The 26,184-nt window shown below is 48.8% G+C and overlaps 1 protein-coding gene across 1 annotated transcript in view; it reads left to right on the top strand.

The window, feature by feature from the left end:
* The window catches only part of Slc25a37 (solute carrier family 25 member 37), a 41,075-nt gene that overhangs the window by 8,708 nt on the left and 6,183 nt on the right, over positions 1–26,184 (top strand). The gene's annotated exons all lie outside the window — the stretch shown is intronic.

The following is a 26,184-nucleotide window of genomic DNA, read 5'->3' as shown; positions in this document are numbered from 1 at the left end:
GCTCATCTAGCTGGTTTTCATGGTGCTAAACAGACCCTGGGTAGGAGGGGGATGGGGTGGGGGCGTGGCTGGTCAGGAGCAGCCCTGCCTTCCTGCACTTCATACCCGGTGACCGGGGGTCTTCCCACACCTGGCAGCCATTCACAGACCTAATGCTGAGTGTGTGGCTTCCATGGGCACAGTGACCCTTCTTTCCCACTTCCTCCCACTTGCTCACCAGATTGAGGCCTGGAACGACCTTCCTGGAGTATTGGCCAGGTGAATGAAGGCATGACATGGCAGTTTTAAAGAGCTACAAGACCCAACCAAATAGAAGGAAAAACAAACAGAAATACCTTGCATTATTAAACACACACACTAGCTTTGCCTTGGTCTTATTCTTTATATTTTTGAAATCACCATGTAGTTTGGCCACAGAAAGAGACTACCTTAGTAATTTTGTTAAGGTCCTTTCCTTTTTTTCTCAGTAGGACCTGGGAGTAGCTTGGGCCTTGTAATGATCGAATAAGGATGGCCCCCGTGGGCTTATATATTTCAGTGTTTGGTCTCTAGTTGGTGGAAATGTTTTGGGAAGGATTAGGGGGCCTGGCCTTGTTAGAGAGAGTATGTGATTGGGGATGGGCTTTGAGATTTCAACATCTCACCCCAGGATCAGTCTCTCCTTCTCTGCCTCCAACTTTCAAATAAGATAGAAGCTCTCAGCTGCTGCTGCAGCACCATGCCAACCTACCTGCCACCATGTTTCCTGCCATCATGGCCGTGGACTCACTGTCTGAAATCCTCAATAAACTCTGACTTTTATAAGTTGCCTTGGTCATGGTGTGTCTTCACAGCACTAGAACAGTGACTAAGACAGTTGTCATGAGACTGTCCCTTCATCTGGTCTTGCTCCATATTTGCTGATTCCCCCTTCTTTCTACCTTGCACAGAACACCGGGCTACAATAAGAAGAATTCCTGGCCTTCATTCCCAAAGTAGGCTTGCTCTTTCCCTGCGACTGGACCCTAAGCAAGGAGAAAAGTCTTGTCTCCATGTGTATAGCAGCCCTCTTTACCCTGAGGAGATGTGTGGGGATGCAATCTAAGATATTCTGCCTATATCTGGAAACACAGTGAAGAACACATCTGTGATATAGTGTAGTTTATAAATTAGATACCTTAGGAGATGAACAATAACCAGTGGTAAAACCAGAGCAGTTATAATAAGACACTGTAACCAGTTTAAAAAAAAAACAAAAAAAACAAAAAAAACCTTATAAATACAGTCCCAGCACTCGGGAGGCAGAGGCAGGTGGATCTCTGAGTTGAGTCCAGCTGGGTCCACAGAGTGAGTTCCAGAACAGCCAAGGCTATACAGAGAAACTCTGTTTAGAAAAACCAAACCAAACCAAACCAAACCAAATAAAGTAAAATAAAATAAAAAACAAAACCACCAAAAAAATATATAAATTATTTCTGGCATTTTTCATTTAATATTTTCCAGCCAGTTTGACTCCAACCTCTGCTCAAGGTGCAGAAACCTCAAAAGGCAATACTTTCACTTGGGTTGGAAGGATGAGCTGGGAGTTGTCAGATTCTGAGCGGCCACTGCTGGTGTCCTAAACTTGGAGTTTAGAACAGGGTCACCGGCTTCCTTTGGTGACACTGTTGAATAGAGACAGTGATGGTTGGTCTTGACTGTTTCCACCCCGTGATCTTTAGTCATTCTAGAAGGCCATACTGGCTCACAGAGGTGCCTTTGAAAATATCCCCTACCCTATGTGTAATCCCAGACAGGCCTGGATGCTGTTGGCTTAGTCACTGAGGGGCCACAGCCTTAAACTGGTGTCTTCTTTGCAGAGAAAACAAAATATGTTGAAATTGGGAGAAATCCCAGCCTGCTTGAGGCAACAGTTGCATAACAGGTTTAGGAAATGTCTGTCCCCTGATGGTCAAGCTTAGCCTGTGTCGCTGATGGCAGTTCCTGTGTCCCATGAGCTGCTGGGTCCATCAGACGTGGCTGGGCAGAGCCTCAGAAAGTTCCAGAACCCTGAGGTCTGGCTGCTCACTGGGACAGCCAGGAAGGGTTCTTCTGAGATATATCTGTGGGCAGGGCCTCAGAAGAGGTGTGTCCGTGTCCTGATTATGCTGGTGTTGAGGCCACGCAACCAAGATACAGCCTTAAGTATTTAATTCTTGCTCTCGCCATTAAGCGGCTTCAGTGTTGGGCAAGTCATTTCTTTGAGCTGGTTTTCTCATGGAACCACATAGAAATCTGCTTTACCTTTCTGACAGGGCTGTTGGGAGCCTTAGGCCAGATCGTGTTAGTAAATGGCTTTTGTGAGCCTTAACATCCAAAGAGTAAGGACAAGTTGTATTGGAGTTTATAATGTGTTTACTGATTGGAGATGCTCAGACTTATTTCTAGGGACAGACTCACAGCTCTGCAGCCAGAAAGAACCTAATCCAGTCCTCCTTGGTCCTTCCATCCCTTATCTATAAAATAGGGATAAGAACACACATTTCAGAGTGTGCTGCTGTGAGAGAACTGTTGACTCGGTACACCGGATGTTGAGAGGAGAGCCTGGTTTGGGCTCCTGCAGAACCCTCAGGGATCATGCTCATTTCTGAGAACCTGCTTGCCAGAATGCCAGTCCTCTGTTGGCTGTGTGTTGCCTGTCTGTTGGCGGAGTCTTGCTGATACAGTGATCACTGTAGCATGTTTGCGTTGTTATTCCATCCTGTTAGCTGTCCTTCCGAGACATGAGACGTGAGGTGCTGCTCTTCCTTTCATAAGTGAGAGCAAATGGAGCTTCAGAAAACTCATGAGCCCTGGGACATGGGCCTTCTTCTGCTATAGAGCTGGGGTGGGAAACCAAGGCAGGGTGGCAGTCAGGTACAGTATGAGGTCATTCAGAGTAAGCATTCTTGTTCTGGGTCCTAAGGGATCAGCAGAAAGGGCTGGCCTTCATGATGAAGCTCAACAGCAAGCTAGGAAGGGCAGAACCGGAGGCCAGCGGGGTGCCAGCAAGAAGTCTTTCACAGAACGCTGGGTTCAGGTGTACGGCTAGATCTTCAGTCATGTGCTCCGGGAAGGAGGCATGGGGAGGCGGAGGATGAAGGTTTATGGCCATAAGACATTGTTGGCTCCATTTGCCTTCTCTCTCTGGGACACCTTGCAGTTTGGGTGGCCCTTTCTCATTTCATCACGCTGCTATAGCGCTCAGCAGACGGATTTGGGTTTGAGGGTGGTCTGAAAACTCTTTTTCATGCTACAGTGTCAGAGTGCCCCGTTGGGACCAGCACTGTTAAGAGTTTTGTGCTGCACGAGGGCCGTAGGCGTCTCATCTGAAACTGGGAAGAGTGGTCATGCCTTGCCTATCTTCCGTTTGGCCCATTTGCATCTTAGAAGATGATGCAGCCGTTTTTTTGTTAGCCCAAAGTTTTTGTTTTTTTGTTTTTTTGTTTTTTTTTCTAATTTAAACTGGGCTTTCACAATTGTAGTACAGGCTGGCCCCCAACTCACAGTCTTCCTGTTTCTGCTTTCAAAAGTGCTGAGATTACAGGCATGTATTGCCATACCATGCAGAGAACACCATTTTTTCTATTCCCTCCCTCCTTCCCTCCCTTTCTCCCTCCTTAGTAACTGCAGAGGTCTGAGGACAACTTTGGATGTTGATTCCCTACCTTCCCTCTTGTTGAGACAATGTCATTTACTTGTTCACCACTGCACACGCCAGGCTAGCTGGCCTGGAACCTTCCAGAGATTGCCCTGTCTCCACCCCTCATCTTGCAATAGAAGCGCTGAGGTTATGTGGGGTCTGGGGATCAAAACTCAGGTTCTCACTACTTGTATGATAAGTGGTTTTTCACTGAGCCACGCTCTTAGCCTGGGAGCACAGCGTTTAAACTCTATGCAGGTTGCTCCGCCATGCTGTTTCTTGTTAAATGGCTCTAGGGAAAGGGGGAAAGCCAGCCCCGTGGGCCTGTGGGACTGTAAGATTCCCTGGAGCTGTGGCCTTGGGCTGTGACCTCTTACCCACTTGAGTCTTCAGCTGGCTGCTGGTGTCTTTACCAAGGGAGGAGGGGGTGACCATCAGAATGCACAAGGCCATTGGCTCGGGCTTGTGATTGCACACCCCCATTCTAATTTTGAGTCTGTCTTCTGGAGCACCAGGCAAATGAGTTTGAGGATGTCTTAGGGAGGGCTCCCTGCAGATCATCTGGCTCTCTCTCGTACTGTCCTGATTTCTGAGCTTGCTTGTCTATTGTGTAGAGATAGGTGCCATTGTCTCAGGGTCCCCTGGCCTCCCTTTCTTCATGCTTTTTGCTGGTACTTGGCATCAGGAACTGAAGGTAGGGGTGAGTGCTGGCTTGTGGGACACAAGACTTGCCCACACAGCCTCTGACTCAGCCATGGCCTGAGTTCCAGGTGTTCTCCGTCGGGACACAGCAAGGTGGTTAGCAATGTCCCCTGGCTGTCTGGTGCCTGGGTTAAAAGTGCCCGGTGGCTGGTAGATAATTAGCTTTAAGAAGTTGTACCTGAGGGGCTGGAGAGATGGCTTGGTGATTAAGAGCACTGATTGTTCTTCAAAAGGACCAGAGTTCAATTCCCAGCACCTACATGTCAGCTCACAAGTGTCTGTCACTCCAAGATCTGACACACAGACACACATGTAGGCAAAACACCAATGTACATTAAAAAAAATGTACCTGAAAGATTGCTGCTGCTGCTGCTGCTGCTGGTGTGTGTGTGTGTGTGTGTGTGTGTGTGTGTGTGTGTGTGTGTGGTGTTGTCTGTGTGTGTCTGTGCATGGGGTATGTAAGTGAGCCGGGTGCATTTCAATGAAGAACAGAGAGGTAGATTTCCACAGTCATAATCTGAGGGTTTGATTGCTACTGTAGTCTCTAATCTGTTGCCCCCCTCAATTCATGGCAGTGTTCCTCCTGGGGAGATGTAAGGACTTCCGTGAAGATGCTTTATGTTCTGGCTACTATCTGCAGTGCTACTTACTGTGAGATGGATGTTCTGATGCCCGAGAGGATAGATACATGTTACATCAGTTCCTTGAAGGGAGATGGACCGTTCTCAGGGACTCTGAGCCTCAAAAGGAGGGAAAGGGTCTGTGAGTCCCTGTGAAGAGGCACTGCTTCTCCAAACAGTAAAAGCAGGAGTGGCCATGAAGTTTAGGATTTGCCTAAGTGACCTTTACTGCCCCAGGTGGTTGGAAGAAGAGAGGGAGACTTGAGAAGGGACAGTGAAGATGCAAGGGTGCCTTGCCAGGAGCCAACTCACCTGGGGGCTTGTTCTGGAGGCTGAGACTCCTATGAGGTTCCTGGTCCTCTTGGAAGGTTATGGTCTGGCTGACATCATTTCCTGTTGGCTCTTTCTATTCAGTGTAGGTAGCTGGGCGGGTCAAGTGCAGGAGGATTCCCTGCTGATCAACCCTGGGTTAGAGACCACCGGAAACATCATGCATTTGATGGAAACTGAGTCCCGTTTCTCCTGGAGGCCAATCCAGCAACATGCACATGGATCTACTGACCACACCACCATGTAGCTGTGAGGTGCCCTGTTTTCTGGGCACTGTATTTAGGAACAGACCCTGTTCTCTGTCGACTAGTTCCTCAGAAGAAATGGTAGAAGGAAAGATTTAGTCTGATTGAAGTAGAGCCCAAGAAAGCACCTGTGTAAGACGGGAGTCGCTTACCCCTTCTTGTCCATGTATATGGTATACATGTGTACATATGCATGTTTGCATGTGAGTGGGCACATATGTGTTTGCCAGATACAAGTGTGTTTTTATGGAGGCTCAAGGTTGATATCTGGTGACTTCTGTAATTACTGACTTATATATATCGAGGCAGGGTCTCTCAATTGACCCAGAGCTTACCGATCGATTTTACCGATCGATTCATCTAAGCTAGCTTGCTCCAGGGAACCACTGTCTCCACCTCTTACCTGCTGAGATTATAGGTGGGCCACCACATATGTCCAGCATTTACATAAGATTCTAGGGACTTGAACTCTGGTCCTTGAGCTTGTGTGGCAAGCACTTTGCCCATGGAGTCATTTTCCCCGCAGCCCTAAAGCACCCCCTTAGTGAAACTATATACCATGTAATTTTTTTCTTTTGACCTCTTAGCTTTTTCAGAAACCTCTGTGTTCTAGGCAGTTGTGCATGCTGGGAAGGGAGTAAGGGATCGACAAACTCCCTTCCAGAATTATGGAAGATTGACACATGCATCTTAGAGCTCTGAAAATGTCAGCTCAGAAATGGCGTTCAGTTATAAACAGAGCAATGTGTTGGACTAATTCTTAGCTACTTGCTTACTTCCAACAGATCATTTCAAGTTTGGATTGGAGTTGGGGAAGCTGAAAATGCAATATACTATTATGGGGTGCATAGCGCCACGAGTACTGGTAGAAGTGGGCTCTGTTGACCCTCAAATGTAGGGTTCTCCCCTCAGGCTTGTGGGCAGCCCCCCGCCCCAATCAGTGTGGTGACATGTTCCAGACCTCTTGCTCTTTGTATTTTCTGACAATGACATTCTAAAGAAGCTCTTGAAATTCCCTTTCAGACCCTGGAAACCAAGTTACTGTGAAACTTGGCTGTCCTCAGAAGCTGTTGCACAGTTGAGAATACATGTCTTACCTCAGTGCAGCCAGAGAGAAGGGACCAGGGAGCTCAGGGGAGGGAGGGACCCCAAGAAGGAAAAGTGAAGCCTGAATTTACTTGCAGGGCAAGGTGGCCAGGGGTGCATTGACTGAGCAGCAAGTGTGAACTCATGACATCACTGTTCCTCAGGACAGTGTGACTTCTAGGTGCTCTGTTTAGACTTGGCCATAAATGTAGACTCCCAACCAGAGCAATTCTGCCTCGAGATGAAAACTAGGAGGGAGGGCTGCTTGCAGTGCATTCTGGGAGAGGAGCCAACTCCTCATGTCCCATTTTGGGCCTGCCTTGTCCCTGAATTCCAGAGTGCCCGCCTTGAAATGATAGCTTATTTTGTTGGCTTGAAATCGCCAGTAGCTCTTGAAGATCCCAGACCCTTCATTCGGGCCGCCCCAGATTGTTGAATGACTCTAGCCCCGCCCTGGAACCTTGTGGGAGAATGTTCCTGATGTTTCTGGAGGGCCCTGTTTATAGCTCTCTGACTCTTTCCTGCTTGGGGACCTTTTCATAAGTTCATCACCAGGAAGCTGAGTCATCCAGGGGTCAGCTAGCATGATCAAAGGTCGCCCACTGCTGCCAGCAGCACAGATGGGCTTGGCTGGGCATCTGGGGGGGGGGGGGGAGAGCAGTGTCGGAATGACAAAATGGATGAGCTCAAGGCGCCTTTAGCATTGCCCCTCTGGGGTGGGGTGGCTGGGGGTGGTGGGCCACATGGAAGAACCATCTCCCACTTCATTCATTCACTCCCATTTCTTTCCTTCTTCTTTGGATTCAAGGCCAAGGTCAGAACCAAACAGAAACACAGTACAGGGGATAAATTGCCTTGCTGTGTCTCATGTTTGGAGTTCCGCTCGGGCCCTCTGTCCCTGCGCTGTGCTCCCAAGCTCCTCTCCTGTTACTTAGCAGGTTTATGAGACACTAATCCCCTTAATCACTCATCCACATTCCTGTTCTACACACCACACGCCATGTGCCTGAGTCCCTTTCTTTTCCTTCTCATGTGTATATATGTGTTCATAGAGGCCGGAGGACAATCCTGGCCTTTATTCCTCAGGTGCTGTCTACCTTGTCTGTGTTTCCTATACTTGACCTTCCTCGGCCTTGGTTCTGTTGCTATTTTGAGTCAGGATTTCATTATGTAGCCCAGGCTGGCCTAGAACTCACAGAGATTTGTTTGTTTTTATGTCATGACTGCTGGGATTAAAGGCTTGTGCCAGGCCAGATAACATTACCTTGTCTATTTGAGACGGACTCTCACTAGGCTAGTCACATTAGGTTAGGCCATTAGTGCAGGTCTACTAATCTTCTTTTCCCCAATGCTGGGATTGCAAGAGTGAATCACTATGACTAGTTGTTTTTTTGTTTTTTGTTTTTTTGTTTTTGTTTTTAAAATGTGGATTCTGGGCTTCTGACTCAGATCCTTTGCAGGTGCTTTAGCAATGACTGAACTATCTCCCAAGCCACATGCAACTTCCTTTCTCCTACACATCACCAGCTTTACCTCCCTCAGCCTTGGTGCTGACGTCCATCCAAAGTCTAAATTAAGTGCCCTGCATCTGATTTCACAGTCCCTTCTGTTTAGGACATGGAGAGTTTGGACATGATTTGGGGTTTCCTCTTTCTCCTGTACTAGGTCATAAATATCTCAAAGACCAGGAGATGCCCCCCAATACCCTGCTGCGACCCCCCCACCCCCACTCTCCTGCCACCACCGCCGCCAGCAGGGCACTAATAGGTAGTTTGTGGAAATCTCTCTCTGGCAGAACAATGCCATTTCCCTTGCTGGGACCTCTTCGAATTTGGAGTTATGCTCACCCTGGTCCCTCATCTCCTGTTTAACTCACACACTTTAGTTCTTTGTTTTCAGGGAGAGGGTTTTAGTGACCCTCAGCTCTCACCCATAATGGAGGCTTTTCTGCTGTATTTGCATTCAGAGAAACCTCAACTCTGTCTTACTCGAAAGTATCAGGAGTAAATTGTACGTGCACATGGCTTCGGGGGTACACAGATTCTTTGTTGATAAGAGTGTGGGGAAGGGCTCAAGGACCTGTTTTGTGCATGTGTGTGAAGCCCCGCTGGCCCCTGACTCCTTGGGGGCATTGTTACAGAGTTTTAGTAAGGCACATGGACAATGCTCACAGGAGACAGACGCACGGATGCATCACCCGGTATAATTATAAGTGGAGGGATGAGCAAGCGCAGTCTGGCGACAGGACTGCTGTGGATTCTGCTTTTTTCCCTCTGTTTAATGGACTAATCACTGGGCACGCTTTAGAAGGTGTGGCCTCTGTGAAGGGTGTGGAAGCTGGCCTTGTAGGAGCTGGCAGGGCCGCACCCAAGTCAGAGGCATGCACACAGGGTGCCTGGCTCCCAGTCCGGTATGGATTTCAACCGAGCTGTACCCACTGAATCCTGGGCTCCCTCCCTTCCTCAGTATCAATGCCAAGGGCTGTGTCTTCGGGCTACCAGACTTTCTCACACAGACACATAGCTGGTTTTTGTTGGTTCCCTCATGCCTGAACAGCTGAGATGTGTTCTGGGAGGGTGTCTGTTGGGGTGGCAAGAGGCTGGCACACACTGCAGAGGAAGTGCTGTGTCATCTAGCCAGGTTGGCCTGTGGAAGGATCAGGACTTTAATTTTGTGGCCTGTGCGTTTCATCTTCCTTTGCAGAACCCTGAGTGTCCTTGGGCCTGGCCTTTATGAGGCTTCCTCTATAGTAGACTCCTGGGCCAGGGACAGTGATTTGTCCTGGGGCTGACACTGTGGAGACCCAGGCCAATGACAGACAAAAAGCCAGCTCTCAGACGGGCTGCAGGAGACCTCAGGGAATTCTGATTGCAGACTCTAAGATATATCCTCAGAGCAAACTGTAGGTTACATCTTTTTGAAATTGAGGCTAAATAAACCCAAAATATGTTGTTTCCCCTTTTAAAAAACTCTGTGTGTGTGTGTGTGTGTGTGTGTGTTTGTGTGTGTTCCTGTGTGGGGTGCATGTGTGTGCATGTGTGGGGAGGCCAGAGGTCAACCTTGACTGTTGTTCCTCAGGGAGCTGCTTGCCTTATTATTTTTTACTTTTTGAAATACATTTTATTTATATACATGCATGCAGCATGTGTGCGTGGAGAGGTCAGAGGACAGCTTCTCTTCATCTACCATGTGAGTCCCAGGTATCAAACTCGGATTGTCTCACTTGATGGCGACCATCTTGCCAGCCCACCTGTACCTGCGGCTGTGCGCCCCATGTGTGCTGAGTGCCACAGAGATCAGGAGATGGCACTGGTTATCCTAGAACTGGAGTTACACGTAGATGTACGCCATCATGTGGATGCTGGCAACCGAACCCAGGTCCCCTGCAAGAGTAGCAAGTGCTCTCAACTGCGGAGCCCTCTCTCCAGCCTCTTCGCCTTGGCTTTTGAGAGAGGGGCCTCTTTTTTTTTTTTTTTTAATTTATTTATTCTTGTTACATCTCAATGTTTATCCCATCCCTTGTATCCTCCCATTCTTCCCTCCCCCCATTTTCCCATTATTCCCCTCCCCTATGACTGTTCCTGAGGGGGATTACCTCCCCCTGTATATTCTCATAGGGTATCAAGTCTCTTCTTGGCAACCTGCTGTGAGAGGGGCCTCTTTTACCTGGCACAGCTAGGCTGGCAGGCCACAGAGCTCCAGGGAGCCACTTTTCTCCACCTGTGTGCCTCTGTGCCTGCCTTCTGCATGGGCTGTGGGGCATTGCAATTGCGTTCTGGTCCTTCTCTGGCAAACAGTGTGCTGACTGAGCCATAGCTTGCGCTTTTCAAGCCTTTTCCCTCAGCGGTGTTGAGTACCTCTGCTTTATGATGTGGCCAGGCATCTTTTCACCTGGCAAAACTAAAACCTGCCTCTTAAATAACAAGCTCCTGTTCCTCCTTCCCTCAGAGCCCGGAATTCTCCATTCTCCTCTTGATTCTGTTCCTTTTAAGGGCCTACTGTCACCAGAATCATGTTATTGCTGTCCCTTTGCAATTGGCTAATTTCACTCAGCATAATGACTTCTGGGTTTGTTCATAAAAGAGCATGTGTCAGAAATTTCATCCTTTTAAAGGCTAGATAGTATTCCATTATATGGCTAAGACCACATTGTCTTTGGCTGTATCTTCCCATCCACATATCTCTTTGAGGCCCTACTTTCAGTCCTCCTGGGTGCATCCCCTAAGGTGGAATTGCTGGATCCTTGAAAATTGTGCTTTTTACATTTGGAAGAACTGCTTTGGTGTCCTTTTTTTTTTTTTAAAACATTCCCACCAATAGTGTGTCTGATTGAGAGTGGCCCCCATAGGCTCATGTATTTGACTGTTAGGTCTTCAACTGGTGGAACTGTTTGGGAAGGATTAGGAGGTGTGGTCTCGTCGTGAAAGAGGTGTGTCACTGCAGATTTGAGGTGTCAAAAGCCCACACCAGGCCCAGTCTTACTCTCTCTGCCTCTGTCCTGAAGATAAGATGTAAGGTCTTGGCTACTGCTCCAGCACCATGCTTATCTGCGTGCCGCCCTGCTCCCTACTGTGATGATCGACCCTCTGAAGCTATAAGCAAGTCCCCAGTTAAATGCTTCCTTTTATAAGTTGCCTTGGTCATGGTTGTCTTTTCACAGCAATAGATCAAAAACTAAGACAAGTGCACAAGAGTTTATTTGTTTGTTTTTTCCCCCCTAGTTTTCAACCCCTCTGTGCCTTTGGTTCGTTTTCTTTCTTCTTTTTGCTTTTTCAAGACAGGGTCTCTCTGTGTAGCCTTAGCTGTCTTGGACTTGCTTTGTAGACCAGGCTGGCCTCGAACTCACAGTGATCCACCTGCCTCTGCCTCTCAAGCGCTGGGATTAAAGGCGTGTACCACCATGCCTGGCTACCTTTGGGTTTTGTTTTGTTTTTTTTCTGACACCATCTCCCTATATGTCTCCCTGGCTGGCTCTGAGCTTATATGGTTCCTGCCTTAACTTCCCAAGTACTGAGATTTTAAACGTGCACCACCATGCCTATCCAGGTGGGCTTAAAAAAAAAATATATATATATATATATATATAGGTATTTTAAAGCTGCCTCTATGTCCAGTGTACATTTAATTAATGTTAGTAGGTTTACCCTCCTTCAACTAAGCTCTCTTACACACTGGTGTACTTTTCTTTATTGATGCCACTACCAGTTACATAGATTCTGGTGTTTGACTTTCAGAACGCCTCCTTAGGCACAGGAGTAGCCCCAGCTGTGCATTCAGCATGAGCTTGTAGTTGTAATACATAATGACCAAAAGCACCAGGAATCCACCTGTCAAGTGTCTGTGCTAGTGGGTGCCCAAGAGAGGTGATGTGACTGCTCAGAGCCCCTGTGGTGGTCGAGCTGCACAGGACTTTAGGCCTCCAAACTTGCAGAACACTTTGGAGGACTGTCTGTTGAGCAAACTGACTCCCATGGTATCAGCATTTGCGCTGGCTGTGCCTTTGCACCAGGTGTGCATCCCTAGAGGACCTCAGAGGCCAGAGCACCTGCATCCCACCTCTGGGTAATTATGGGGAGGCCCCAGGGGACCATGGGCAATGAGGGGGGTTCCCCCTGGGCTCAGTCCTGCAGCTGATCTGGACTTCTTCACCTGGCTGCCACCCTGAGGCTGTTTTTTCCCCACACTCTGGAAGGCATTGAGTGAGGCCAAGGGCTTGACACAGAGAGGAGCTTGGTTATAATAGACCATAGAGCAATTTAAGGAGCGTCTTGGTACTCAAAGGACCCTCTCCAGTCCTAGGCTGGAACTTGAGTACTTGGTAAAGATGAGCAAGGAGGTCAGGAGAGTGAGCTTCCTGGAGCACTGTTGTTGGCGACTTTTTAATTAGCCTATGTAAACTGATATTAGTGACAGCTTCCCCCCACCCCCACCCCATCATGCTAGTTAGCTGTCCGAGTTTCCTTTGTTATATAACCAGGGTTAATTTAAGCAGCTCTATCTCTTCATTCAGAGATGACACAGAAGAGGGTTGACTGTGGCAGTGGCAGTGCCTCTCGCCGGACAGCCTGAGCGAATCCCTTTGGGGATGGGAAGACTGGAACGGCACCTCAAGTCTGCTGGAGTCTGCTGGCAGTGTATATGGGTGGGTCCTCTCCCACCTCCCGGGACACATCTTGAGGGCATCCTTCTCCAAGCAAGGAGAGTTGGAGGAAGGAATTAGCACAAATGACAGTTTCTAGGAATCCCTCCCCCCCCCCCCAAAATAAAAAACCAACCCAGGAGCATTAGGTAACTGCTTGCCAGGTCTTAATCTTTATAGCCTTTCTAGAAGGTAGGTGTTGCAGGGAACCCCACACATACAAGGAAACACGCTGAGGAGCTAAGTCATTGCCCGAGGTTACACTTGGTGGAGGAAGAAGCCAGAAGGAGATGCCTCTCTAGAGGCTGGCCTGGAGGCCCCAGGCCAGTGGGTCTGCAGTCATCAGGAAATGGAAGCCGCCTAGCACGAAGCTCTTTTGGTCAGAGAAGACAGTAAATCAATGCTGAGGCCTGGAGCACCTCCCCACCCCCACCCTCCTCTCAGGGCCCTGTGGTCGGCAGTCTGTTGGGTGGTTTGTTGTCAAACTATGTTGTAGTCTAATGGGATTCTGTTCAGACCTGTCATTGAAGCCCTGTGTGCCAAGCGTCTTGTCGCCAGTTAAGAGACAAATTCCTTCAGGCAAGGGGAAGGTAGTCTTGGTGGTGGAGGATCTTGGGGAGAGTCCAGGCATCTATATTAACAGAGGTGGCTTTCCCTCTCTCAAGTAACTGCAACAGAGACAAACCCTTAGCGAACACTTGGTTACTGTACTAGCTGATCAATATGCTTCCGTTTCCTCATCCCTTCATACACAGGAGGGGCTGCCAGAGAGGTGACGTAATTTACCGGGCGACGGAGCTGAGTTAGGAATTCTGATGTCTTGATCTAGGTACTCACGTAACCTCAAATCACTTTTCACTCTACAACTGATGGATAAGGCGATTAGTGCGAGGTGAACTTGAAACTGCCCCTGCCAGGAACGAAGATAGTCAAAGGAATCAAGTCGGTCCCACCCTTTTTGGCTGGCAGACTATTGAGATAATGCAGCCTAAGGTATTGGGATTTCTCCCAGGAGTCTCCGGCTGGGAGAAAGGAAAAAGCTGAAGGGCTGGTGCTAGCCAGAGTGGGAGCTTGTCTCCCTAGAAGAGATTTCACACAGTTCTGACAACTTGTCAGACTGCCCTGCACCTTTCGGGAGCCTGGAGCTGAGGCAGTGACTGACACTTCTGCCTACAACTGCCTAACTGTGTGTTGCTCATCGTCTGTTTTATGTCTATACCTCACAGCAGGACCCTGGAGATGGAAAAGGGCACCGCTGGACCTCTTGTGTCTCTCTCCCCATCGTGGCCATATTGAATAAATCACCTTTCCTCTGCTTTCCCCAATTAGTAGTTTCTTTAATTGGCCCATTGAAGACAGGTGCCTGAACTGAGGTCGCTGGGCCTTCTTTTGGCTCAGGGTCTGTCCTAACTCAGGTAACAAACTTCCAACTCTTCTCCATGCCCCACTGTCCCCAGCCTTGTGCCCAGTGACTCAGAACGATGCCACCATCCTTGGATATGAGGCCTCTCCTGACCCCGTCTCTGTTCCAGCCAACTCCAACTTTACGGCACTGAGGTATCTAATAGGAGAGTGTCCCCAGACAGGCTGAAATACCTCGAGAGCTGTGGCTGTCTCTGACAGGCCTTGTGGGGATGGCTGAAGTAGGCTTCCACTAGACTCTGGGACTGGGGTTTCCTGCAAAATACAGTTGGAGGACTGGCGGAGGGTAAGATCCCTGGCTGGCTCTATGTTACTTTCCCTTCGTAGTAGAACAAAGCGAGAGAGAAGCTTGTGAATGGCAGAACTCAGAAGCCAAATGAAAACTCTCAAGGTAGCCCTGCCATGGTAGACTTCCTGTGGTGCGTGCATGGGGACTCTTGTGCTGAATTCGTTCTTCACTGTGGCACGCCAAGCTTACCTATGCTTTGTGAAAGTAACACGCTGTTTCTCCAGTTCGTCTTTGACGTCTTGTCCTTACTTGTGAATGGAGTGTTTACAAGCCACTCAACCCCTTAAGACTGGCTGAGTCAGGCCTCAGAAGTTTACTTTATTAGCATGGAGCTACGCTGTGTCTCTTGGAAGCGTTAGCCCTTGAATACGTTTTGATATCCTGCTTAAAAAACAATTCATCGAAATTGGACCGATGCTCTTTGAATCATGGCGTTAGCAAGATGGGCAAGCATCATGGCCTCCGTACTGCCAGGAAGTTCTCTAGTCACCAACGGAGTCCAAAGCCGTGTGATAAACAATACAAGAAGGCCCTCTTGGGCATAGCCCTCAAGGCCAGGCCTTTTCCAGGTGCTTCTCATGCAGTGAGAATTTGCTGGGAAGAGTAGGGGCTGACGTCAAATGTACAAACTCTGCTGTCAGAAAATGCGTCAGGAGCAACTCATCAAGAATGGCAAGAAAGCCACAGTGTGTGCACCCAGTGACGGCTGCTTGGACTCCCCTGAGGAAAACCATGAAGTTTTGGTGGCTGGATTTGGTCGAAAAGGTCACACGATGGGCCTGAAGTCTGCTTTAAGGCTACACACAAAGTAGCCAGGGTGTGTGTTTTGGCCCTGTACAAGGGCAAGAAGGGAAGACTAAGACCATACATTTTGACAGTGGAAACACTAAGGCATTCATATATTCTGCAAGAAAGAAAAGAAATTGAACTGCTATTATTGCACAGCTGGGAAACACGTCCTTCAGGGGAAGGCTGAGACCAGGGCTCTGACCTACTGAACGGGCCGAATGCCCTTGATATGGGAATAGGTCAGTTACCATGGGAGCGATGAGTTCCTGATAAGAGTAGGTTCGGCCTGATTTACCATCTTGCATGTATGTGCTTTCTGCCTTCCACAATGCAAGGGTCTCCCTGCCCCCCAAATGTTGGGGTATACTCTTGGATTCCCAGAGCTGTGGCACTGTGACCCCCCCACCCCCCACTAAACACTGCTGTCGTTAAACTCCGTCAAAGGCGTTTTTGTTATAGTAGAAGATGGACTGAGAAAACTACTGATTCAGCTGCATGTGTTTATGCCCCCGGATAGCCTTCCTGCCCCTGACCTTAGTGGCCATCTGGCTCAGATTTTTTTTCAGGAGACTGTGTGGTGCGTTGATCTAATTCTGTTGGCGACATGTGGCCATGAGGTCTTCAGAGGGAGTGGCTCAGTACTTGGCCTGTGAGGGAACTGGTGCAGGTCATGCATAGACAGAGCCCACTAAGGGCTGCGTGGACTTGAACTTGGGGGACCTTTTGGGTGACTTTGACAGTCAACGTTGCTCTTCCATTCCTCAGCACTGGGCATGTAACTTAGTGTGACCACAGAAGCCGAGCATGTTGGGGACCGGGCAGGAAATTTGGAGCCATATTGCCTGGCTCACTACCTTGGCTTCCCCACTTATAAAATGAGAATAGCTAGCCATTCCTTTTCTTGTTTTTATTATAGTGTTTTTGGTAAGTAGAGATACTAAGGGCTCAGAGTCTACCAGTGACAGAGGCAGGACTAGAGGCCCTGTTCTGAGTGGGAAGGAGTGGCCTGGGCCTCGGGTTTCCCCTCTGTCCCCCAGTGAGGTCACTGTTGCACCCATGAGATCCCAGCCCTGCTATCTGCTATCCTGGGGAATCTGCTCCACCTAAAGAGCAGATATGGAAATCGGTTCATCCTTGGGGTGTGCCTCACGTGGGATGTTCTGAGAGTGTCCTGAGTAAACTGGACTTGGGCTAGGCATGGGACTTTTTTTAATCCTTTCCTGCTTGCTGTAGGTCCTTCTGGAGAAGATTTTAGGGAAAAGCCTAAATCTGGCTCCTGGGGTCAGGAATGAGAACTGTATCCTTGGAGCCGTAGACATCCTGTAAGTGCTGCCTTAGGTAGAGGAGAAACCTGAGTGGTCTAATGTTACAGTAGCCGCAGCTTTGGACAGAGCAGGCAACCTGTCTGCAGACCCCGAAGGGAGGGCTTCTGTTGACTGTGGCTGCCTTCTGATTCAGGGGAACCCGCCTGCCTAGCTAAATGTCTGACGTTTCCTGAGGTCTATCCTGTCCTTGGCGTAAGCAACCTAGAGCCAAGCATGGAAAGCCAGCTGATTAAATTCCAGATTCAGTGGCTCCATTCTGGCACTGCTCTGCATGGTCTGGTCCTAACCTGCTTTTCTTCCAGCCATTTTCAGATGCCCATGTAATGTTCCAGCCATTTCTCTGAGTCTTGGCTGGTGCTACCCCTTTCCCCACACCTTTCTGGGGGGACCGGGGCATCCCTGGACACTCTGCCCAGTCACATGATTTTGTTTCCCAGATAGCTCCATATGGCCATATGGTCCTATTTCCCCAAAAACCCATACATGTCCATGTGTCCCCACAGCTAGTTCATTGTTTCCTTACTCTCCAGGACTGGGCTTTCCTTACATTTTTCTCAGAGTAACACAGACTTAAAATTTAAATAGTATAGAAAGAGCTACAGTGATGGTTCTGTTCCAAAAGCCTGATGTCCTGTCACTTTTCCTAGCTGAAGCTTGAATGGTCTCTCTCTGGCCTCCTTCCACCTTGGAGGTGTGAGTCTTTGTACCATTGTGCGCCCCCCCCCCCCCGTGGCCATGGGAGGAGAAGCAGGCTTGCATTGTGGGTCCTTCACCAAGGTGGAATCCCATCCCACATGTGAAACAGTTTGTTTCCAGAGGCAGTGAGTGTCTTGCCTGGGATCTAGCTTAGTCAGTAGAGTGTTTGCCTAGCATGCACAAGGCCCTGGTTTGGTGCCTGGCACCGCCAACAAAGCAAAGCAACACAACAAAACTAGCAGTAATTCTTAAAGCACACCCCCAGTGGGCCCTGGAGGTTTCAGTATTGTTTCTACCTGGTGAGCAGCAGGCGTGAGGGTACTTCGCAGGTATAGGTAGCTAGGAAGGCAGGACTGTGGAACAGCGAACGTAGCACTCCTGATGGTTGTGAGTGAAGAGCAGAACATTCATGGTTTGTGCATGAACCCACTTTCTCTCAGCTGCCTCCTGACCCTGGGGACACCTGAAGCAATTTCAGGGACGTTTGCTGAGGTTTCAGCCTCCTTCAGGCCTCCTTTCTTCTCTCCATGTGACTCTGTCCTTTTGGTTGATATTGCAGGTGCACTAGCCTTTATGTTTGCTCCCAATTAGAGGTTCTCAGGAGGAGTCTCTCAGCATGCATGGGATGTATGTTCTGGAATGCCCATTGTGTGTGCTGTGTAGTGACCACTCTTGGGGTAGTCATTTCTAGACAATAAAGGACACAGTTTTCCTCTCTGTGTGTGTGGTTTCTACATTGGGTGATATAAAATCAAAGCTCAGGGGATGAATTAAAACAACATATATTGGCTCACGTGTGTAAGTGCTGTAATAAAAGTTCTTTGCTAATTTTAAAAATTAACTTTTAAGAAACAGCAAAGCATGAGTTGGAGTTCAGAGCTCTTGGGTAAACTTGGGTGTGTTCAGGACTTAGTGCACTCTTCACTCTTTGTGGGTGTGTGAGAATGGTGCTGGCTGGTGACTCCCTGCACAGGATTTCAAAGGACCAGGATGAGGCCATTAAAAGCTCCATTGAATCTGTCTTCTGTGAAGCAGCATGAAAAGGATGTGGGTTCTGAGTTAGGGAATGCCAGTGAGTTAGGGATGCTGGTGAGTTAGGGATGCCTGGTGAGTTAGGGATGCTGGTGAGTTAGGGATACCTGGTGAGTTAGTGATGCCCAGTGAGTTAGGGATGCCCGGTGAGTTAGTGATGCCCAGTGAGTTAGGGATGCCCGGTGAGTTAGTGATGCCCAGTGAGTTAGGGATGCCCGGTGAGTTAGTGATGCCCAGTGAGTTAGTGATGCCCGGTGAGTTAGGGGTGCTGGTGAGTTAGGGATGCCTGGTGAGTTAGGGGTGCCGGTGAGTTAGGGATGCCAGTGATTTAGGGGTGCCTGATGAATTAGGCATGCCTGGTAAGTTAGGGATGCCCGGGGAGTTAAGGATGCCTATGTTAGGGATGCTGGTGAATTAGGGATGCCAGTGAGTTAGGGATGCCCGGTGAGTTAGGGGTGCTGGTGAGTTAGGGATGCTGGTGAGTTAGGGATGCTGGTGTGTTAGGCATGCTGGTGAGTTAGCAATGGTGGTGAGTTAGGGATAGCAGTGAGTTAGGGATGCTGTTGGGTGTGGATGTGTATTTTGAGCCTGAGTATTGAGGGCTTCGCTGCACATGCTGCTCCTTGTGTCTTGGAGTTGCACATCTGTAGTATGTACTTCAGGAGGATTCCAGGAGAAGGGGCATGACTCTCCAAGGCCTGGGTGAGTTTATAGTTTCACTCCAGAAGACTTTGCCTCCCACAGAACCCTTGGCCTCTTTCTGCTGACCTTGGGCTGTGCTCTGTAGGGGTGAGCCATGGGGAGGTCTCACATTGGGGTAGGTTCCTGGGCCCCATCCTCTGTGTTGTGGGTGACTGTTGGTGGAAGCTGGCCTGTGTGTCTGCAGAGAAGCCTTAGCCCTCACTCTGGCAGGAACACAGTACAGAGCATGAGCTGAGTGTGTGTGTGTGTGTGTGTGTGTGTGTGTGTGTGTGTGTGTGTATGTGTGACTGGACATAGTAACAAGTCTCAGACAGCTAGTGTGGAAGTTACCTGTCTGATTGTGTATTCCCAAGTTGACCCTGGCAATAGAAGCTACAGCTGTCTGGTCTTTTTCTAGCACTTTCTGGGTGCCTCTCCTTCCCTCTTTTTGTTAGAGGCATCTCTGGAACACAGGTTGTCAGGCATTCTTAGCTCAGCTTTGATCCCTAGGGAAGTTGTATGTATTTCCCAACAGGCCCTGGGAGCCTGTGTATCCTGGCCATATCCCTGTTGGTCTTGGCTTTCACATTGTCCTGGAAGTGCCACATGGACTTTGAACAAGGTGAGGTCCGCTCCCCACCCTCTTTTGAGAAATGTGAGATGGAAGGTTGAAAGTCGCCAGCTTCTCTGGGTCGGGCAGGGAGTCAGTGGCTTAGCGATGACACACTGGTCTCTGGGCTGGGCCAGCGTCCTGAGCAGGTTCTTTAGGGAGATCTGAGGGCTTCCTTCCAGGTTTTTTTTTCTTTTCTTTGGGGCTGAACCCCAACTTCTACATTTTCCCCACCCATCAGGTGATGATGAAGGTGCTTCCAGGGGAGGGTCCCGAGTTTCCTATCTAAAGACAGGGCTGAACTCCACGGCTCTTTGCCTCTGGTTATATGATCCACAAGCTCACCTGGGACAGACACACATTTTCCACTCTCCCTCCTCCTCCCCCTCCCTTGGGTAAGAGAACAGGCTGGGTCTACCTGTCTTTCCGTCCTGGGGAGGGTTTGAGAAAGAGATGGCTCTTTTCCTAATCTCTCTGAAAGCGTATGGAAGGAACCCGGCCCATGCATGTGTCATTACCCTAAATCCCTTTTATAACTTGGTTCCCAAGGGGGCCTGCCTGAATGTGCTACACTCTATTTGACAGAGCTAGGCCAGAGCCCCAGAGCACTCTGCTGTTTGCTGCCCCCTTGAGAGTGAATGGCAGTAGTGCAGAAGAAGGCTGGAGACAGCTCCGCTGCAGCTGAGAGTGCACCTGCTGCTCAACACTCCCTGGTGTCTCTAGACTGCTCCCTACTGACCGCCCTAGCCTTCCTTTACAGGGGCCCGCATGAGGCTCCCTGACACGTGCATGCCTTCTGTATTTCCCGCCTCAGAGGTTTGCCTATTGGCTCCAGCTGTGTTTTCACAAGGGTGCTTGGCCAAGTGTAACTGCTCATTAAACGTAAAAAACAAAACAAAACAAACCCCCCCCCAAAAACGACCCAACCTTTGTATGCTGCCAAAGACACATGTTTAGGAAGTGCCCGGTTAAAACTAGCTTCTCAGAGCCTGCCACATGTTGATGTGTGTAACGAATTCCTAAGAGGTAGGAATTACAGCCCAAAACATGAACTGAGTGTAAGGAAAGGCGAGCTAGGTCCAAATTAGGAGCAGAAATCCAGATGGGGATGGTCTTGTGAATAAAGATATTTGTCATGGAGCCTTGTGGTCTGAGCTTGATCCCTATTACCCACTCTGTAGAAGGAGAGGGTTAATCTTTACAAGTTTGTCTCTCACGTTCGCATGTTTACCTTGGCACATGCTTGGCCACATACATACCCAAATACACACAAATAAATGTATAATAACAACAACAACAACAACAACAACAATAATAATAATAATAATAATAATAATAATAATAATAATAATCCCAGATAGGCAAATTCTTTCTCTGGAGTGTGTTTGTGTGTCTTTTTTCTTCTTCATGTAACCTCATTTGTTCATTTTCTTCATTTTTCTCTCCCTTCTCATGTTTTTTATTTTAAAACTTGTAGTTTCATATATAACACATAGATCATATCTATCTCATGTATGTATTATTACATGTGATATATATATTTTTTTTTCTCCTGTCTAAACCATTTTTTAAGCTGAGGCTGGAGAGATGGCTCGGTTGTTAAGAGCATTTGCTTTGCAATCATGTGCTCTAGAACTTGGATTCCAGCATGCACCTCATAAGACAGTCATCCTATGCATGCCTGTAACCCCAGCTCCGAGGGAGGTGGAGGCAAGATGGCTGGGGCTTGCAAACCTCCAGCCTGAGAAAATATAAGTCCCAGGTTCAGGAAGCGATCCAGTCTCAAAGGAACAGGCGGAGGACAATAGGTGACGATTCTGATGCCCCTGTTGTGGACTCTGTGCATTTCCAAACACACCTACCCACCCACATGTACACATACACGCACATACATTCACACATCAACAAATCCACACACACATCTTTTACGCATTTTAAAAACCAATCTTAGCATTTTTAAGTTCACAGATCAGCATCGTCACGTACATTCAAGTTGCTTGTAGCTACCCCGACTCCCCATCTACAGATCACTTCCTATTGCAGAATCGAACTCCTGTGCTCATTAAACACTAGTCTCCATCATCCACTGCCCTCAGCCTCTGGCTGTACACTCTCTGCTTTGCCTGGATGGATCTGACGGGGGGGGGGGGGGGGCAGGCCCTTCCTATCAGCCCAGTGCCCCCGTGGAGTTGCTTGTACTCACTTCTTCTCCTCCTCTGGCCAGTGAGATAGAGAATGTCAGCTTTCTTGTTTACATTTTATAGACAGAGTTAACTGAAAATTTAAAGCAAGAAGTCACATTGATTACATACGTCCCCTCCATCCCTGGCATCCTTCTGCCTCACTCCTTTCCTGCCTGACTCCAGCCTCTCCTCTGAAGCGATGTTGGCGTTCATGTCATCTCGGGGCCCTTCTGAGCTTCTTTTTTAGTTATTCTCTTCCCTTCTTGTTACTCGCCTTTTACCCCTTTCTCCCCGACCCCGCCACCCCCACTCCCCACTCCCCACGTCTTTTTCTCTTTCTGTTCCCCTGTCTGGCTTGGGTGGTTGCTCTTATGTTAGCGAGGGCTTGACTGGGCCCTGCTCCGTGCACACTGCCACCTGCTGTACACCGGGCGGGTGTCATTAAATCACACCCCTATAGGGCTGAAACATTCACCCAAGTGCAGAGAGGCCCAGTTGACTTTTCTTTTTTCCTTTGGAGATCGGCGCGCTTAGGTTCAGTAGTGTTTGGCATAAGCGCCACGCCTTTATCGGAAAAGGGGGTGGGGGTGCAAAGTCGACCCCAGACTTCCCTGCTGGTGCTGTGTCCTGTGAGCTGACAAGGATATGCACGGAGAGGAAAGGCCTGGGGGTGATCTTGCACGTATAAAAGGGGGTGAAGGAGGTATAGTTGCTGACTGACAGCCATTCTAGTGTTCCCCAGGAGCTCTGGAGGTGGGGTGGGGGTGGGTTATTATAGCTGAGCACAGCCACATGTGAGGGCAAGCTGCCTTAGATTGGTTCTGAAGCATACAGTGTAGGCCCCACTGTTATTCACCCCGCTTGGCACTGTGCCCACTGCCATCCCTCAGCCACCTCCCAAACCCCTCACAGGACTAGAGGTGAATCCCATACTGTTGAGGATATTATTAGAAAATAACATAGGTGGGGGTGGGGGATGGGTGGGGGGTGTGGTGGGGGATGTGCAGGGGGTGGGGGTGGGGGGAGGGGTGGGGGATGGGCGAGGCCTAAAGCGTCCTTTAATGGGTCTTCCTACCCTGCAGTGATTGGAATCGTCAGAGGGATTTAGGAAATAAAAACATAATTGAATTCATGTGTGTTAGGGGGTTAACTCCTCTCCCCCCCCCCCCCCCCCCCCCCCCGTGGATCTTGCCACAGTTTCTTGCCCAGGTGATTCTGCTAATCAGCCCCTGCATCACTCCTTCCTTTCATTTTCATACCAAACATGCTGGGGACCAGATAAGTAACAGGACAGATCAGAACTTCACCTGTGACTGTCAGAACCGGCATCTGGTCTAGTCTGAGAACTTGCAGCAGCTACTCCGGATGCCCCTGTTTTCTCACCTTGTCGCCTCCGGTTCTCAGCCCTGGCTCTGTGGTTTCTGCCTGCTTGGCCACAAGGAGGTCATCTACCATAAACGGTTATGGTAACTCCTAGCAGGACCCTACCCTAGGCCAGGAATGCCGAAGGAGGGTGTTAACCCGGGGCCTAAGCCAGTACTTCATTCTCTGAGGAGAGGCACGAGATAGCAGATGCTCTTGGAGTCATGTGGGGGGTGGGGAGGGTGTCTCTTCCCAGACACTCTTGGAGGCATGGTGGGGTTGTGTGGTCTCTGCCCTCGACAAGGCCTGAGCAGAGTCATTCTTTTCCATAAGCTCAGATTGGTCTTCAGGGGCAAGCTTGTTCAGCTGGGCACACCACAGCTTGAGGAACACAGTGGACTGTCCACTTGGCATCAGTTAGGAATGGATGGATGAATGCAGAAGATGGCGAAGGATGGTTTAGTCCCCAAGAGCATGGTTCTTGCTCAGGGAAGGTGGCCCAGGCAATGGAGAATCCTTAACCTATTGCATCATCAGTTCCTGTATCTATTCATTCAACAAATATTTGTTGGGTACACAGAATTAAGTCCATGTACAGTGCCTGAGTCCTTTGCTGTGAATGAGAACTAGAAGCCAGGTTAGGGGTGGTGGTGTCTCAGCTCTTTGGGGGATTATATCCTGGATCCATGTTAGTCCCCTTCATATAGCCACCTTGGTGACTGCTTTATCACTAACCACGGAGATGGAAATAGACATGACGTCACTCATTTCCCCAGCCACTCTCAGGGATGAGAGAGATGAACTGACTGACCAGGCTTGCCACAAGAGCCAGGAGATCTGAATCCACCTTAGTCCTATGTTGCCAAGGCCCAGAGCCACAGACCATGCATTGCACCATCTGTTGTACTGGAATTTTTTTTTTGTCACCAACAGCCATAGGACAGCCTGGTGAAAGATAAGGCCTCATTTACTTGAAACTTGGGGGTGATTCCGCTATCCCTTTGGTTGTCATACCCACTTGCTTATCTCTTCCTCCCGGTTTTGTTTGCTTATAATGGACTTTCTAATTATACCAAAAATCAACATATAAATCATGGGCTGTCCACTTTCAGGGGCACCCAGATGCTGCAGCTTCCTCAGGGTGGGCCAGAGATGTTGACCTCAGCCTGTGGGAGGGAAAGAAGAACTTCTAGAAAGGTTTCAGTTAACTTGGCTGTTTTACCAGGGGCACTGAGAGGCAGCCTTCTTGCTTATTTTCCTGTGGTGCTGAGGGCTGAAACAAGTGCATGCTGGTCAGTGCTCTGCCACTGAGCTGTATCCACAGCTTCTTCATTTTTATTTCTAAACAGAGTCTCTCTAAGTTTTCCAGCTGTGTAATCGCGGATAGATGGCCTTGAACTTTGTATATTCATTTCTTAGCCTCAGAGTAGCTAGGATTAAAGACCTTACAATATGCCTTCCTTCGTTCTTCCCTTCCTTCCTTTCTATTAAGCATTAAAGATGCTTTTATTTCTTGAGGAAATGATGCGTGCTGCAGAGGCAGTGGTAACTGATGCTTCTCTTGCTGGGTCTTGGTTGGCAAGAGTGTGTCCATGTTCTCTGCAATTTTAGTGACCAGAAAGTTCTGAAATCTGAAAACGGCCCCTAATTTAGGCTATTGTTTTGTTTTTTTTTTTTTTACGATGTTCGACAGGGTGAGGGTGGGGAGTGGGGTGGGGGTGGGAGGTGGGACTCTGTTTTGGGAAGTGGAAGAGAAGTACCACAGTGGAACCCAAGGCCCTTTGTATTACTTCCAATTTATAAATCGAGTGTTATATATGGTCGTGCTTGGGAATGAAAGGTTACTGCCTCCAAAGTGCGAAGATCCCTTCCTCTAGGCTGGGGAGGGGGGTGGAGGAGGGAGAGAGGGAGGAGGGAGGGAGGGAGGAAGAAGGAACATATTTAGTAGGTGTTTCAGGCATCTCCTACTGATGTGATAAAGAGGACTCTCCAGAGGAAAGGGCCAAGAAGGATGTGTGCACAAATCTCAGTGAGAGAGAGAGAGAGAGAGAGAGAGAGAGAGAGAGAGAGAGAGGAGGAGAGAGAGAGAAGAGAGAAGGAGAAGAAGAAGAAGAGAAGAAGAAGAAGAAGAAAGAAGAAGAAGAAGAAGAAGAAGAAGAAGAAGAAGAAGAAGAAGAAGAAGAGAAGAGAAGAGAGACAACAAGGTTGAGAATTTTGGTCTAAGTAACTGGACCACAACACCATAGGGCTGCACATTCTTACCTTGCAGGGCAGGCCAGCAAGCTGGACAGCTACCAATAGCACGCAAGTGACCTGCTTTAGTCAGGGGCAACCGACTTTAAATGTTAACTTTATCTAAACAAAACAAAACAAAACAAACATTAGAGAGTCATCTAGAGTACACTGATGTTTGATCAGGTATTTGGGTACCTCAGCCTAGCCAGGTTGAAGTATGGAAATTAGCCCTCCTACTGCATAGTGTTGGAGGGCAGCAGGCCAGGAAAGCCATAGCTGATCCTCACAGAGAGCATTCTGTGCATGGGAAGAGGTCAGAGTGAGGCTGAACTTATTGAGTGTTACTTTATAAAACAACATAGTGTAGAAGCTACTTAGAGGTGATGATATGGCCGAGGCCCAGAGGATCTGGAGGGACTTCCTGGTAGGACCTGGGGAATAATTGTGAGAGCACAGAGTTCAGGTGTAGCAGGGTACACAAGACTTGGGAACCAGAGTAGACCAGGAGGGTGCTGATAACTCACTTGGCTTTCTCCAGACCAGCAAGCTGCAGCCAGCTGTGCATCCCAAATACAGAAAAATGGGGCCTGAAGAGATGGCTCCGTGGTTAAGAGCACTGACTGCTCTTCCAGAGGACCTGGGTTTAATTCCCAGCACCCATATGGCAGGCGGTTCACAACTGTCTGTTACTCCAGTCCTAGGGGAATCTGACATCCTCATACCAATGTGCATAAAATAAAATACTTAAGAAAATATACGGAAAAGTGTGCAACTGTACAAAACAAGCTGAGCCTGCAA

The sequence above is a fragment of the Acomys russatus genome, chromosome 18, assembly GCF_903995435.1.
Source record: "Acomys russatus chromosome 18, mAcoRus1.1, whole genome shotgun sequence".
NCBI lineage: Eukaryota > Metazoa > Chordata > Mammalia > Rodentia > Muridae > Acomys > Acomys russatus.
The sequence above is the reverse complement of the archived record's forward strand: the minus strand, read 5'-3'. Positions and strand labels throughout refer to the sequence as shown.